This window comes from Anas acuta, chromosome 3, assembly GCF_963932015.1.
Source record: "Anas acuta chromosome 3, bAnaAcu1.1, whole genome shotgun sequence".
Taxonomy (NCBI): Eukaryota; Metazoa; Chordata; class Aves; order Anseriformes; family Anatidae; genus Anas; species Anas acuta.
Window position 1 is genome coordinate 75,163,955 of NC_088981.1, and position 13,455 is coordinate 75,177,409.

Genomic DNA, 13,455 nt, shown 5'->3' on the forward strand with positions numbered 1-13,455 from the left:
GTCAGGTATCCACATACCTCTTTCCTATATTTTTATTTGATGGTTTTGTTACAGTGGCTTGTGTTACTATTGTGAAACTCAGCATAAAATTTGGGATTGCTGAAATAGCAGATTTGGAAGGTGGAAGAAAGAAGTTCATGAAATAGGCACTTTCTGTCCCAGATACATAAATAACAAAAGAGTAAAGTTATTAACACCTTATCTGTCTTTTGTTATCTGTTAAGTATTTGTACTGTGAGATTCTAACTCACCTAACCTATAACTTTATCTTCTGTTCATCAACATTGGAACATTGTTTTCTAATCAGGAAAATGTGCATATTTGTGAATGTTTACACTTGCAGTCTAAAACAATTTTACTTCTTCAACAGGATTCTGTCTTTAAGCTCTTGGTTCAGTGTCCCATGAAGGGGCCACAAAGGTTTTTGACTCAGTGATAAACCATGTTTTACAACAGGTTCCTAGTTAGATGCCATGACAGTTACAGAAATACCGTCCAAGAGCAAATTAACACAAACTGCTTTGTGTAATATTTACTCTGCAAGCGACAGCAGAGACAGTGCTTTTGAGTTTTTTTTGTTTTTGTTTTTGTTTTTTTTTTAAGATACTATATAAAACTGTTTTTCTGTTCCATAAGGTTTTTTTGGAAAAACAATCAGATCAGTCTTCGTAATTCGGTCATTGTCTAGTTTACATATGTGTTTAATTTAGAAGAAAATAAAGGTGCCATTATGATTTTCTTCAAGGCATAAAAGAACAGTAAAGCTATATTCATTGTGTTATTCTTTTTAAATACAGCATTTCATTGTCAAGAATAGAAAGATTTAATTACAAACTTTATATTGAATGAAAGGCAATTTTGTTACATTCTGACTTTTAAAGAATTTACGTATGTGATTTCACATATATTGTACATTCTCAACAATAAGAACATAACCACTGTGGCTACAGTGGTTATGTTCTTATAACCACTGGTACAACTAGGACTGAGCTTCACCCATTGCACGTGCTTTTAGTGAACCCTGATAATCAGAGAAAACAGTTATTTCTAGCCATTAAATCTCTTCTTCACAATAAAACCCTATTTAGGACTGTTCAGTTTCATAAATTTCATCCCAAACATAGCCATTTACTGGATCATACATGTAATTTTTATACAACTTACTTATATGCTCTGTATTTTAATATTTAAAAACACTTGTGCTCCTGTTCCCACAAGGAACATCTAGAAGGTATCACGGTGTGTTAAATAAAATAGTTTAAATTTGAAAATTGTGTTTGCTTTCGTAACAGTAAAACAAAATGCTGTAGTGATTTTTAATGCCATCTAAATTTCATTATCTATATCCACTGTATTCAAAACATTTCATACTTAGCAGAAAGAGTAAAAGTAATACTTAGGCATATTAAATTTGTCTTGATTTTTTTTTATTGTCCCAGTAGATGGAGCAGTTTTGAATATAGTCATTGTAGTACTTGAATATGGTCATTTTTTTACTAGAATGATACCACAACTTTTTATAATTGTCTTTTCAAATGATTGTTTGATTTTCAGTTTGAAAGCATCATATGCTGCCTGCCTTCACAGAAAAGCACAATCAGTTGGTAAATCAGGATGAAAATGCCCACCGCCGACAGCTAACTGTACATGGCATAAGTCTTTCATTTTTATGGCATCAATAAGAAAGAATTATGTTCAACACCAGAAAATATAAAAAAACAGAAAATATAAAACCTCCTTCCCTATCCCCAGTACACATGACTTTCTGATTAACAAATCTCCTTTCTTTCTCCTCTGATCTTCTTACTCAATTTCTGACATTACTTGCCAGTTCAAAAAACTGAATCAATACTCAGTCAGATTAAAACCTATTTTAAAGTTGAACTTAAAGGTTTCTGACATACATTTCCCACCAAGTAGGCCACAAGACAAAAACTGTTACTTTAGAAGTAATATAGTATTTTTAATTTCTTATCATAGAATGGCTCAGCTTGGAAGGGACCTTAAAAATCATCTAGTTCCAACCCCCCTGCCATATGCAGGGATGCCACCCACTAGATCAGGTTGGCAAAGGCCCCATCCAAACTGGTCTTGAACACCTCCAGGGATGGGACATCCACAGCCTCTCTGGGCAACCTTACCATCCTCTCAGTGAAGAATTTCCTCCTAACCTATAATCTAAATCTCCTCTCTTTTCATGTAAAACCATTCCCCCTTGTCCTGTCATAATCTGCCTGAGCAAAACGTACAGAATCCAAGGGAAAAACTTGTGAAAGAGTATATATAGCTACAGTAGTGGAAACCAGTAGGCTCAGTCTAGATCCCTGTTTCAAACATTTGCTTTAGTAACTATTTTTGTCAGAAAAATAGAGAAATAAATTTCTTTATCAGGAGCTGTAGTTGCAAATATAGCAGTGAAACACTCCTATTTACTATGTTGATGTTCCTGGAAATTGTTGCGCTTATCTGCTAGGTAATGGTAGTAGTCCTCTGCAGGTCTTGTGCTCATAAGTGTTGCCATTGGTTGCCATCTGTTGCAAATCAATACTTGTCATTGGTGTATATATGCTACTGTGCAAGTTCAGGTGATAGCAAGCTTGGTTTAGCTAACTGCTTAAAACTGCAGGCAATTCAACTGTGCATCTTTATTTTATTTATCTTTTTTAATCACGGGAGTCTTCTACTGAGTATAGGAGTCCATTACTTATGGTTAGAATTGTAGCCATCATCATTGTGTGAGATTTCAACCTATTCATAGTTGTGTACATGCAGCCAATATGTTGCAAAATATTCATATAAGTTAGCTGAAAACTGACATTTTTTGAGCAGTCATGTCATATGGCTCCATTTTCAAATATGCAGTATGTTTGTAGAAGAAATGTCTTTGTGTTTTTTGCAACAAAACTAAAGTTCTAAAGCTCTTCATTGAGGTAAAGCTGAACATCTTTAAAATAGGCAATGCTGCTTTGGTAAATGACAGAGTTCTCATGTCCCAGCTACTCCAAAAGGCAGTCTGACAAGCTCAGTGTGCCTGTAGCCAGTCAGTACGAGTTCAGCCTGCTCTGTCCTTCCTAATTTATAACTTAAGCAAGATAGACAAATTTAGGTTGCAGCATGTAGTTCATTTTTCTTCACTGGTCTCTACTTACTGCCTTTGCTTTTGACAGAATTACACTGTTGTACTATAAATTAAAGAAGTTACAATTATATTGCTAATGCATTTGTTTTCACAGAATTCAACACACTTAATGACACTAGCTCAGCCTCAGTGACTACTGTTTAAAGGCTCACAAGTGTTTGTCGCTGTCAGCAAAGAAGTTACTGCACTGACTTGTAAAACTGTTAAGGAAGAGAACGTCAATTTGTAGCTGGTTCTCTCATTGGAACTGAAATCTTTGGGATAAGGATTGGTTTGTCTGAAACAATTACATCATACAAGATTGGTATCCAGTATATATTGTGCCTTGAACATAGTAGTTTGTTTTATTTAAAAAAAAAAAAAAAAACAAAAACATAAGAGGATTACTGAGCAGTCCTTAATGAAGTATCTGACACTTGTATTTTCCTTATTTACATTTAGATTCTTTCTTTGTCTCTTTCTTTTTCTTTTTTTTTTTTTTTTTTTGTCCTGATACAGCCTGGCTATCTTCAGAAGGTTTAATTTTGGTTTAAATCTTGCTGTTACACATTATTACATATGACCTTTTAAGAAATCGGTCTTGTATGATTTCAGTCACTTTATTTCACCGTTACTTGGGTAGCTTTTGCTACCTACAATGCTAGAAGAAATTGCAGAGGTATTTTTGCTATTAAGATGTCAAAACTTGTTAGCATTTCAAAAAGTTAATATATATATTTGAAAATTTGGTATTGCATAGTCAACTTGCTTTAGAGAACAAACAGCTGCAGATTTTCTTCACCTCTGCAGCTTTCCTTTCAAAAAATATGAATACTTTTGTGTGTGAGTAAAAATTATATTATAAACACATTGTTGTTTCCCAGTGTGGTGTACAGTTATTATCCTAACAGCAGTGAAGACTTTGAAAGTAAAGACTTTTTATGCACATTTCCAAGTAATTCTGCCTGGGATGATGCTTAAATACAACTTTTCTTAAATTATTGTAGATTGTTATACTTCCCATATAAGAGCCAAATCACATGCCACCAATTTGATTGGATTGCCCACATACCAACTTCCTACTCCCTTTCCTTTCTGTATTCCAGTGGAAAAGCCTCACAAGCCAGCAGAGATTATTCAGATTACTAGTTTTCAGAAAAAGAAAGTATCTAAAAGCTATTCCTCTCACCTTAGAGGGTGATAAAATGGCTAAAATCTATCTCACAACAGGTTTCTTAAATCTTTTTCTGTAAAGGTGAAGGCATTCTACCATGTTTATTTATACTCTTTAGTGTGTGTATGCATGGATACTTACAAAATATTTGATAAATACAACTGATGCATACAATATTAAGAAATTTTATCTTAAACATATTAAATTATTGATTGCACAGTATTCTGTATGCTAATTAGATAAATTCAAACTTTTATCATTTCCTAAAGGCAGCAAGGAAATATAAACATCAGGTGTAGATAATAGATTATTTTTTTCTTCTGTATACGATTGTCTTAGTATTTACTATATGCAGTCATATAAGATGCTAATTTAAATACTTCTTCAGCTATAAGAATGCATGTTTGCTTTCTCTTGATTCACACAGAACAGATGGATGCTTGACTGCCTGCTAATCCACAGCTGGAATGGTTTCAGCGGTTTCCACGTTGCTGGGTTAGAGTGGCTTTTCTAGTGGACTGAGAGGGCAGCAAGAGAGGGATATCATTATTCATCAGTATCCCAGTGGGATCGCTGCCAGCAGAGATTAATTTTTTCTGTTATGCTTGTAAAACAAGCTCAGGTGGAGTCTCTAATCCTCAGGGCACGGGTGGCAGATCAAGGAAGATGCTACAAAGCTAGTTAATTTTCAGATTCTAGGGGAAACAGAAGCTCTGTTAGATGTATAAATACATGATTGCAAATTTAAGTAGCTCAAATCCAAATGGGATCTTCCCAGACATCTGGTACTGAAAATCTCTGTTTTCTTTGTCTTTTGAAAGAAGTTCTTGAAACTTTACACAAGAGGCAAAATAGGTGCAACTCTCCTAATCATCAGTTGTCTTTCCATATATTTTTTTGTAAATACAGCTTTGACAATGTAGTTTAGATGAATGTTTGCATTTACAGGTAGAAAAGATATGGTATAAGTCTATGTAAGAAAACTGAGTTTACGGTGTTCTCGTAAATCTGTGTGCAGTGAACATCATCAAGAAAATTTGTAACTGGCCATCCAAAATAAGTTACATCTGCCATGGTAATGCATGGTATGTCCCATTCGGGTAAAGGGATGTTCCATTAATGTCATATGTGGTTAAAGGCCATTTTTAACATGTTACTCAGTTTGTCTAAACTCCTGTCATTCATTATTAGTAGAATGTTTTCAAGTTAAGTACAACAAAATAATGGCAGACTGTCTTAAATGTTTAATAGATTTCAAATATTTTTCCTTTTACTCATTTTCTTTGTTTACTCAGTGATTGCCCTTCTTCCAGACCATTGTAATTATCTTCTTCTACCTCTGCATTACCTTGTAGCTCATGAGTTCTTCAAAACATTGGGTTAGATTTTCAAGCAATGTTAATCTACATAGTTCTACTGAAACGAGTGGAGATGTGCCAGTTTTTACCAGCAGGGAACTACCCTTATTAAAATTTACTTGTAGCAGCTGTCTCTTCCTCTCACAGTTGTTGGTTGTTGGGTGGTATTTTTTTGTTTGTTTGTTTGTTTGTTTCTTACTATATTAAACTATTTTCATTTAAAAGTTTTGCTGCTCAGAGTGAGACCAGTAGCACTGGCTTGCAAAAAAAGACATTGTGCATGTAGGCACCTTCCAAGTTTCCCATATATTTCTGCCAGTTCACATTGTTTTTCTATTATTCTGGGCTTGAGCCTCTCTTGAACAGAGACCACTAGTCATTTCACCACATGATGACAGGTATTCATGCTTGTGAACTCTTTATTCCCTTTTGTCTCTGGTCACATAGTAGTCTAGATCCGGAATTTAATCCAGTAGAAAAATGCAGCAGTGTGTGTTTGTGGCTCCCCACTAGGGGAGCTGCCACAGGTCAGCGGATCTGAAATCCGGTTTTCAACACGCAGAGCTTTTACAGCTTGCCATCAACATATACTGTATGCGCGGGCCCCATTTCACATTGAGAATTAATAGTGCTTATTCCTGTCTCCATGTGGAGTTGCGTTAACTTAATGCAGAGGTCTGTTAACTTCTTCCCTGGATCTGGGCTCTGCACTGGAAGATCCCAATGGAGGATCAAAACTGAAGATGGAAAACGACTGAATGCTTTCCCAGGGAAAGTTGCATGCCAAGATTTGCTATTACAATTTTTATTGCTATCATCATCTCAATCAGCATTTGAGCCAACCGATTGAGCCAAACTCAGCTTCAAAATGTGGACAAACATCCAAATGGAACTGAAATAGATTTCTCATGACAATCACACTTTTGAATGTATAGTCAGAGAGATTTTCCTATTTTTCTGTTAGCACATTACTGAGTTCATGTACTGAAAAGCTTTTCTGTATTACTGCAGAAATTTCAATATCACCAAAACCAGTTGTTTTTAAATATTTACCATAATATGACTTGAGATTACAAGGGAAGAAAATTGTGAGTCACTGTCCAATCTAGGTATTGAGATATATATAAAAAAAAAAAAAAAAAAAAGTGGTGATTATAATGCATTGAGAATGTCCAGGTTCATAGCATCCTCATGAAAAGTAATAGGAAAAGTCAGGTATCTTGGAGAGCTGAAAATCTCAAATACACCATTTCCAGTGATAAAATGTAATAATTCTCTCACGTCACTATAATTCACTTTATAAATGGAATTTGTACCATTCAATTTATATTTATTTGCTATGGTCAAAGTAGCTTATTCTAGGTGAATAATGTGTATGCCATATCAGTTTCAGATGTTTGCTCTTATTTTTGTCTTCCTTTACTCTTCTTTTTGCATTTATTTTTTTCTTGAATTGTGCAAGCATAGCAGGTTTAGTGACTTAAAAACCTAAGTGAACTAAAGCCATTTTTATGAACGGTGCACAGGCTTAATACTATGAAAGTACATCCACATTTGGGGAATAATGAACGTATTGTAAGAATGTTTTTTATTAGGATTTGCCAAAAAAGTAGCACTGAATTATGATTGTGATCATAAACTTATGAAATATGGCTTGTGAGAGTTAAGGCTTCCTGAAAATCATGAATTCATTCCTTGTTTTAATATGTTATAGTAAAGAACCCAAATAAATAGTAAATAATTCTGAAGCAAAATGATTCTGTAAGTATATATTTTAGTACTTGGTAAACCGACTACAATGATTTTATTATCTATTACTTTTTACTATATTAATATTACTATTACTCTACTATCTATTTCATACAGTCCTCTCTCACACATGTATTAGCACTCTTGCATTTTCTTTTAGCAGCTCAACGCTGAAGCAGAGCTCTGTAATTTAACTTCATACTTTAGAAGTTCCCCAGGCTGCCAGGTCGCTCCATGCTACTGGTAGCTAATATTGCTGACCTCTTATTGCTCTGTGCACAGTGGCAAAGGTCTTTCAAACTCCTGACCTCTGGTCATCAGGAATGTCATCAGTAGTTTGTAGTTTGGATGTTTTAAGTACGAGGTAAACTTGTGAAATCTAAACCCTTCAGGGTATTTTTAAGTGATCACTCAACTGTTTCATTGCCCTAGCTTGTGCTTTTTATGATCTCTGTAATTGTAAAATTTGTGGTGTTTGTCAGATGAAGCTATTTCAGAAAGCATTAAACAATTGTCTGTTTAAAGTGAGAAATCTGAGGATACAATTATATATGATTTCTCCAATCAGTAACGTGAGAACTATAAGAATTGTAAGTACTTTTAACCTGTATGTTCTTATAAACTGAGTTTGTAGATCCCAATACTGAAATGTGCCCATTTTAAATCCTGAAACATAATTATAAATTATTATTATCTTAATATTAGATTTGGTTTTTTACATAACTGCATTTTGATGGGTTTTACAACTTTATCTCTTCAACTCCTCATGCTTAGCTGGAAATTTCCTGTGCCTTCCCTGGCAAGTCTTAAAACTAGAGACAGAGTCCAGAATATCCCAGTCTCAGTATTTTGCTGCTACATAGTTAATTGGGTTACCTTTACAATTTGAATACTATTTTCTTTTTTTTTGACAAACATCTCTTATCTGTAAGAATTTATTAACCACTAATGGAATAATAAGTAAAATAATTAAAGGTTAGTATTTGTTTCAAAAAGATACTGAGAAGCAATTATCCCATGGATATAGCTCTCTATCTTATGTGTATCTTTTTTCCTCCTGTCTTTTTTCCAAAAGTAGAGAGCAGAAGGTACTCCAACGAAGTGCTGGAGAAGTGGCAAGAGCATTTTGCTATTACCCAGGCTGGAGTTCAGGCAGGCAGAGTCCCCAGTGGGAGGCACCAGTGCCAAAGAAAGAGCCCCTTCTCCACATCCAGGGCCAGCTGCTGCCCAGGGGCGGCCACCCTGACTCCTGCCTGCCCTGCAGCACAGGGGCTGGCACAGGGCTTTGCTGTCTGCCTTTCCTCCCCGCCAGCCGCTGACACTGGTGGGAAGGGGCTACACTGCAGAGTTGGCTCTGATGTGCCAGACGCTGTTCAATTGCACTGCCACATACACATGAAGCTGACAGGGAGAGATGTTACATGGTATATGAAAGCAAGTAACATGTTTAGAAGTGGCCTCTGTGATGAATTACGCCTTCAGGTAGTAAATATATTTTCTCTAATCTTGCCTGCCAATTTTTGTTTTCTTCTTTTGCATCATGTTTGCCATTGTTGAAGATCTCAACAAAAGTCAGCCTGCCCCATTTCTTAAAAGAGTAGGCCAGACTGCCCTTCAAATCCGGCATATCACTTCTGCAAAGTTTGTCGTCAGAGTACTTCTTTGTGCAAGTGTCTGCTGTCTAGAAGAGGCCTTCCAGTCTAAATATCACTGTGTAATGTAGCAACTCTAAACTGGTAGATTTTTTTTCCTGTTTGTCTATCATATGAACCTTGCAAATGTGCATAATGTTTGTTCGTAAAACCTATAACTAGTGATATAGTTTGTAACTGTCTCTAACTGGGATATTGTCCTAGGCCTTTTAAATACAAGAGTAAATTAACAAACAAACAAACAAAAAATTGAACTTCAGAAGTTTGAATTATGTTCCATAAAATTGACACAAAGACACGTATGTTTGTGGGCAACCCTATGAACTCCTTAAAACTGTAGTTTATAGTGGGATCACTAACACAGATAACAGTTTTCAGAGCTGTAATTCTAGCAAGTACTTCTCCAATTCTGTTTGTCAATCAACTTCAGATTTGGGGTGAGCTGAAAAATAGTTTTTAAGGATGTGGTCAGTTTGCATTTTTTTTACTTGAAAAAATGATTACACGTTGGCCTACCTTTGAACTTCTGATAGCAGAGAACTAAAATTTAATGTATAAAGTGTTTTTAGTGTTAAGTGCAGAACAGATATTAGAAAAAGATGATACACTTACTATATTAACTAAAAGTGGTCCTCACCTTTTCTCATTTTTTTTTTTTATTGTTCTGGTTATTACTTCTAATAGTAATCAGGCACTGATTTTGAACACTTTCACTTAGTGACTGTTAATTTTGCTATCAAATTTTCTGAGAATATTTTTCACTGGTCTTCTTGTCTCTTTGCACCAGAAACTTGAAAGAGAGCAAAAGACATAGCAGGTTTTTAAAGTTCATAATATGGTGTGCTTGACTTCACTGTATCAATATAAAGAAAAGGAACATACAGATGGTCAATTCTAAGGTAGTTTCCAATACAGCATATATCGCTGAAGGAAAGACTACTAGTTCAGCCCTGGAATGTGAGAAACTATTTTTGGTTTGGTTTAGACCCTCATTGTTACAAATTAATCAGCTGCTCTTTAAAGTCTAGAACTCATTAACTTTATAAGTTTTACTGTTCCCATGACTGAACTGAACTTAAAATATTCAAGCTTAGTTGCTCACCTTGATCCCATTTCTGTCTATTCTCAACAAGTACCTTCTTCTATCTTACAGACAGGTGAGAAGAGGTAGTTACTTGCTGTATAAAATATTTCAGAAGGTTTACACGTAGTATGTAAGTCTAGAGTTCAGCTTTTACTATAAATCAGTAATTTCAGCCAACCTTATACATTTTTTGAGTAGAGAGAAAATCTGACGGTTTTAGCCCTGTGGGCACTGTGGAGCATAGTACTTAGCATACTGGATACCTTATTTGCATTTAAGTTCAGTCTGACTCCTCAAATACCTCATAGTTACTTGAATATATTCTGAGGATCAGGGTGTGATTTGATTGCATATCCTTGCAGACTCAGATCTGAAGCCAAGAGAGAGAAACATTTTTATAAATGAACATTGAAACAAGCCTCACCAGCTCACTAGCACATTAAGGTCTGGATCACTTGGGAAGTTGATTGGAAATAAACATTCTGCTTCAATTTTTTGGTAATTGTGTTGATAATCAGCTGAATATGGGACACGGAGCAATTCAGAACTGAATGTAGTTGTCATGGAAAGCTAAGGTATGATGACAGCTCAAACATTAGGAAGAGAAATTTGAGAATATACTCTTCAGTCTTCAAGAAAAAGGAATGAAAATATCAAATATTTCTGAAAACTGTAGCACCCAAAAAAAATTCAGAACATTTATTTTAAAATTAGTTGTTTACTTTTAGAACAATTCAAATAAAGGGTGATGAAAAGGTGCATATTTGGAGCACAGTGTTGCATGATCTAACCAGGAATCTAAGGATTCTGCGGCTGAGGTTATGCAGGAAGCAGAATTCAATTATCAGAATGGCCCCTTGGCCTTGTAAAATGAAACTATCAAGTTTATGCAGGTGCATGATGTTTCTCACTGGCAAAGCAAGTCGCTGTTCCCCATATGGCCCTGCATCATATACAGGATGAAGGTTTGAGACAGCTCTGACACCTTAAAAACGATGCAGTGGTCTCTAATGCCCAAAAGAAGACATTATTGGGAAGGTCCATTACAGACCCATAGAAAAGAGAGAGATGTGATGCAAGGGCCAAATGCTTGATTGTAGAACCCATAGCTAAAATTCCTGGTTATCTCCTGGTACTCCCCTACAAGTTATGCTTGCAAGCAGGGGCTTGCAAACATGTTATGAGCACATGGGCTTCAGTAGTCCCGATTAATGGAAGAAAAAGGGAAAGTGAAAAATGCACAGCAGCTCTTTGTGGTTTAACTATAAAGTCTGTAGTAAGTTTCTTGACTTCAGAATGACGATTAATGATTGATACGTAATTTGATCTCTTTCCTCATCTGTGGAAGTAAGAACAGTATTCAGAGGCAGTGTACTAAAGTAATATTTATACTATATTGTGCAGAACAGTTGAGCCTACAGCCTTTGCAGAACAGATTGAGATTCATAATGAAAAGGAAAACTAAAATGAAAAAATATTGAGTGAACAGCAGGTCCCATTTGAGGTGATTACAAAGGATGTTTCTTTATTCTGTCTTTTCTTGTGCAACCTGAAAACAGTAGCAGGGGGTTACGAGCAGAGTTCATCACAGAGTTGTCAATCACTGTCATTTAACATTTTGCAATGGAAGATGTCTTTATTCAAGGACAGCTGGGCAAATCAGAGAAACAGATTTGCAGTTAGTAGTCTGTCCAGCCTACACTAAGCAAACAAGGACAGGGTAGACATACTGGCCTCTCACATAAAAATATAATGGACTCTGCTGACCTCAGTGCCCTCCATTCAGCTTCATTCTCAGTTGTATAAAAGCTTCACTACCCATTCTCAATTTCCTTTAATTACCTACATGATGCAGATAAGAAAATGAACCTCACTTACTTACAGTCAGTGATCACAAACAGGAAATTAAGTAGGCAAGTTGTTTAAAATAAGGGGAGTGTTTTGGAGGTAAATAAAACATGTGCTGGGAAAGAATTAGTGAAAACACATTTTGAGGAGTACCAATTGGTCTGCAGTGACTTGGCTGATCCTTCTTCTTTCTGCTACTTTAAACTGCAAAGCAAAACTAAGTAAAAAATCTCCTTGGTAAATATTCTTTAAAATATCTTTGAAGAAGAAGCAAGTTAAATAAAAAGAGTGAAGCAAACATGCAACCTTCTATAGGGCTTAAAAAGATTGTGACCTTAGGTTCAGAGAATAAATGACCACAGTTTTCACAAGAGATCTAGCAGAGACATCTCGGATTAAGCAGCAGTTGTCTTTCGACAGTCTTCACTTCTTCTATCTGCAGTTGAAATATGAAATAAATTAATGACATTCTGGTTTCCTTTCCAAATAGTAAATTGTCTAATATCTATCTTTCCTTTTCTATTTATATCACCTTTTAGGTGTAGTTTCTTTGTGCAGTTAAAGAAAATAGAAAATGTTTGTGCTGTCAGTTTTGTGGGGGGAGGAGGGTGAAAAACAGCAATGTAGCTTTTCTTTTTTTAGAAACTGACAAAAAAAAGCTCTCTCTGTTAGGGCATTAATGAATGGATACAGTACTTTGCAATTCATTTAGGTAGTTCTGTTAGGTGGTCTAAATTTGCAGTTTTTCTTTACCTCACTCTGCACTGGGTACTCAGTGAATATTTAGTTATTATGGAATTGCAGGAAGTTTGATTGGAGATTGAATCTTTAAGTTAAGAGGAATATAAAACCTTGAATACTTTAATTTAATGGTCTCTTTGCTAAACCCATAGTTCAGAAGCCCGTCAGGTTACCCAAAATTTTGTGATGAAAGAAATATATTCTCTTGAATAACAAATGGAAAAGGTATCACATATTATAAAACTCTTACTTTACTTGCAAATCTTATATTTTAAAAAGATCATTCTCATTCCAATCAAGAATATATATGCATACATGTACAAGAGGATTTTTCAGCCCCAAGGATGCTACTGGTAATAACTACATAAATTACCTGTTTGTGTGCACTTCCTTTACAGAACAATAAGAAAGTTCTTAGGCAGTTTTCATTTTTACATGAATGGTATTAGTCCATTCTGGAGCACAGAGGATAGTTTTCAGCACCTAGTACATTTTGCTGTTTGCTGTGATCACTGGCCATCTGTTGCTTGGACATTGACTCTCAAACTAATGAAAATGCATTTTAAAATTCTTTTAAAATAAAAGTCAGAGCTTTTACAAACTCACTGTGGTTTTATTACAAAAAGAAAAGTAGAAACCCTGAAAAATGAAAATGTGAGTTCTTGACTTCTTTATAGCTAACTTTACTATGTTTTTGTGAGCCAGCTGGGGTAGGATATCTGTAGAAGGTC

At 35.3% G+C, this 13,455-nt stretch overlaps 1 protein-coding gene across 3 annotated transcripts in view; it reads left to right on the plus strand.

The window, feature by feature from the left end:
* ASCC3 (activating signal cointegrator 1 complex subunit 3) overlaps window positions 1–13,455 on the plus strand; it is a 280,038-nt gene that overhangs the window by 243,754 nt on the left and 22,829 nt on the right. The window lies entirely within an intron of this gene.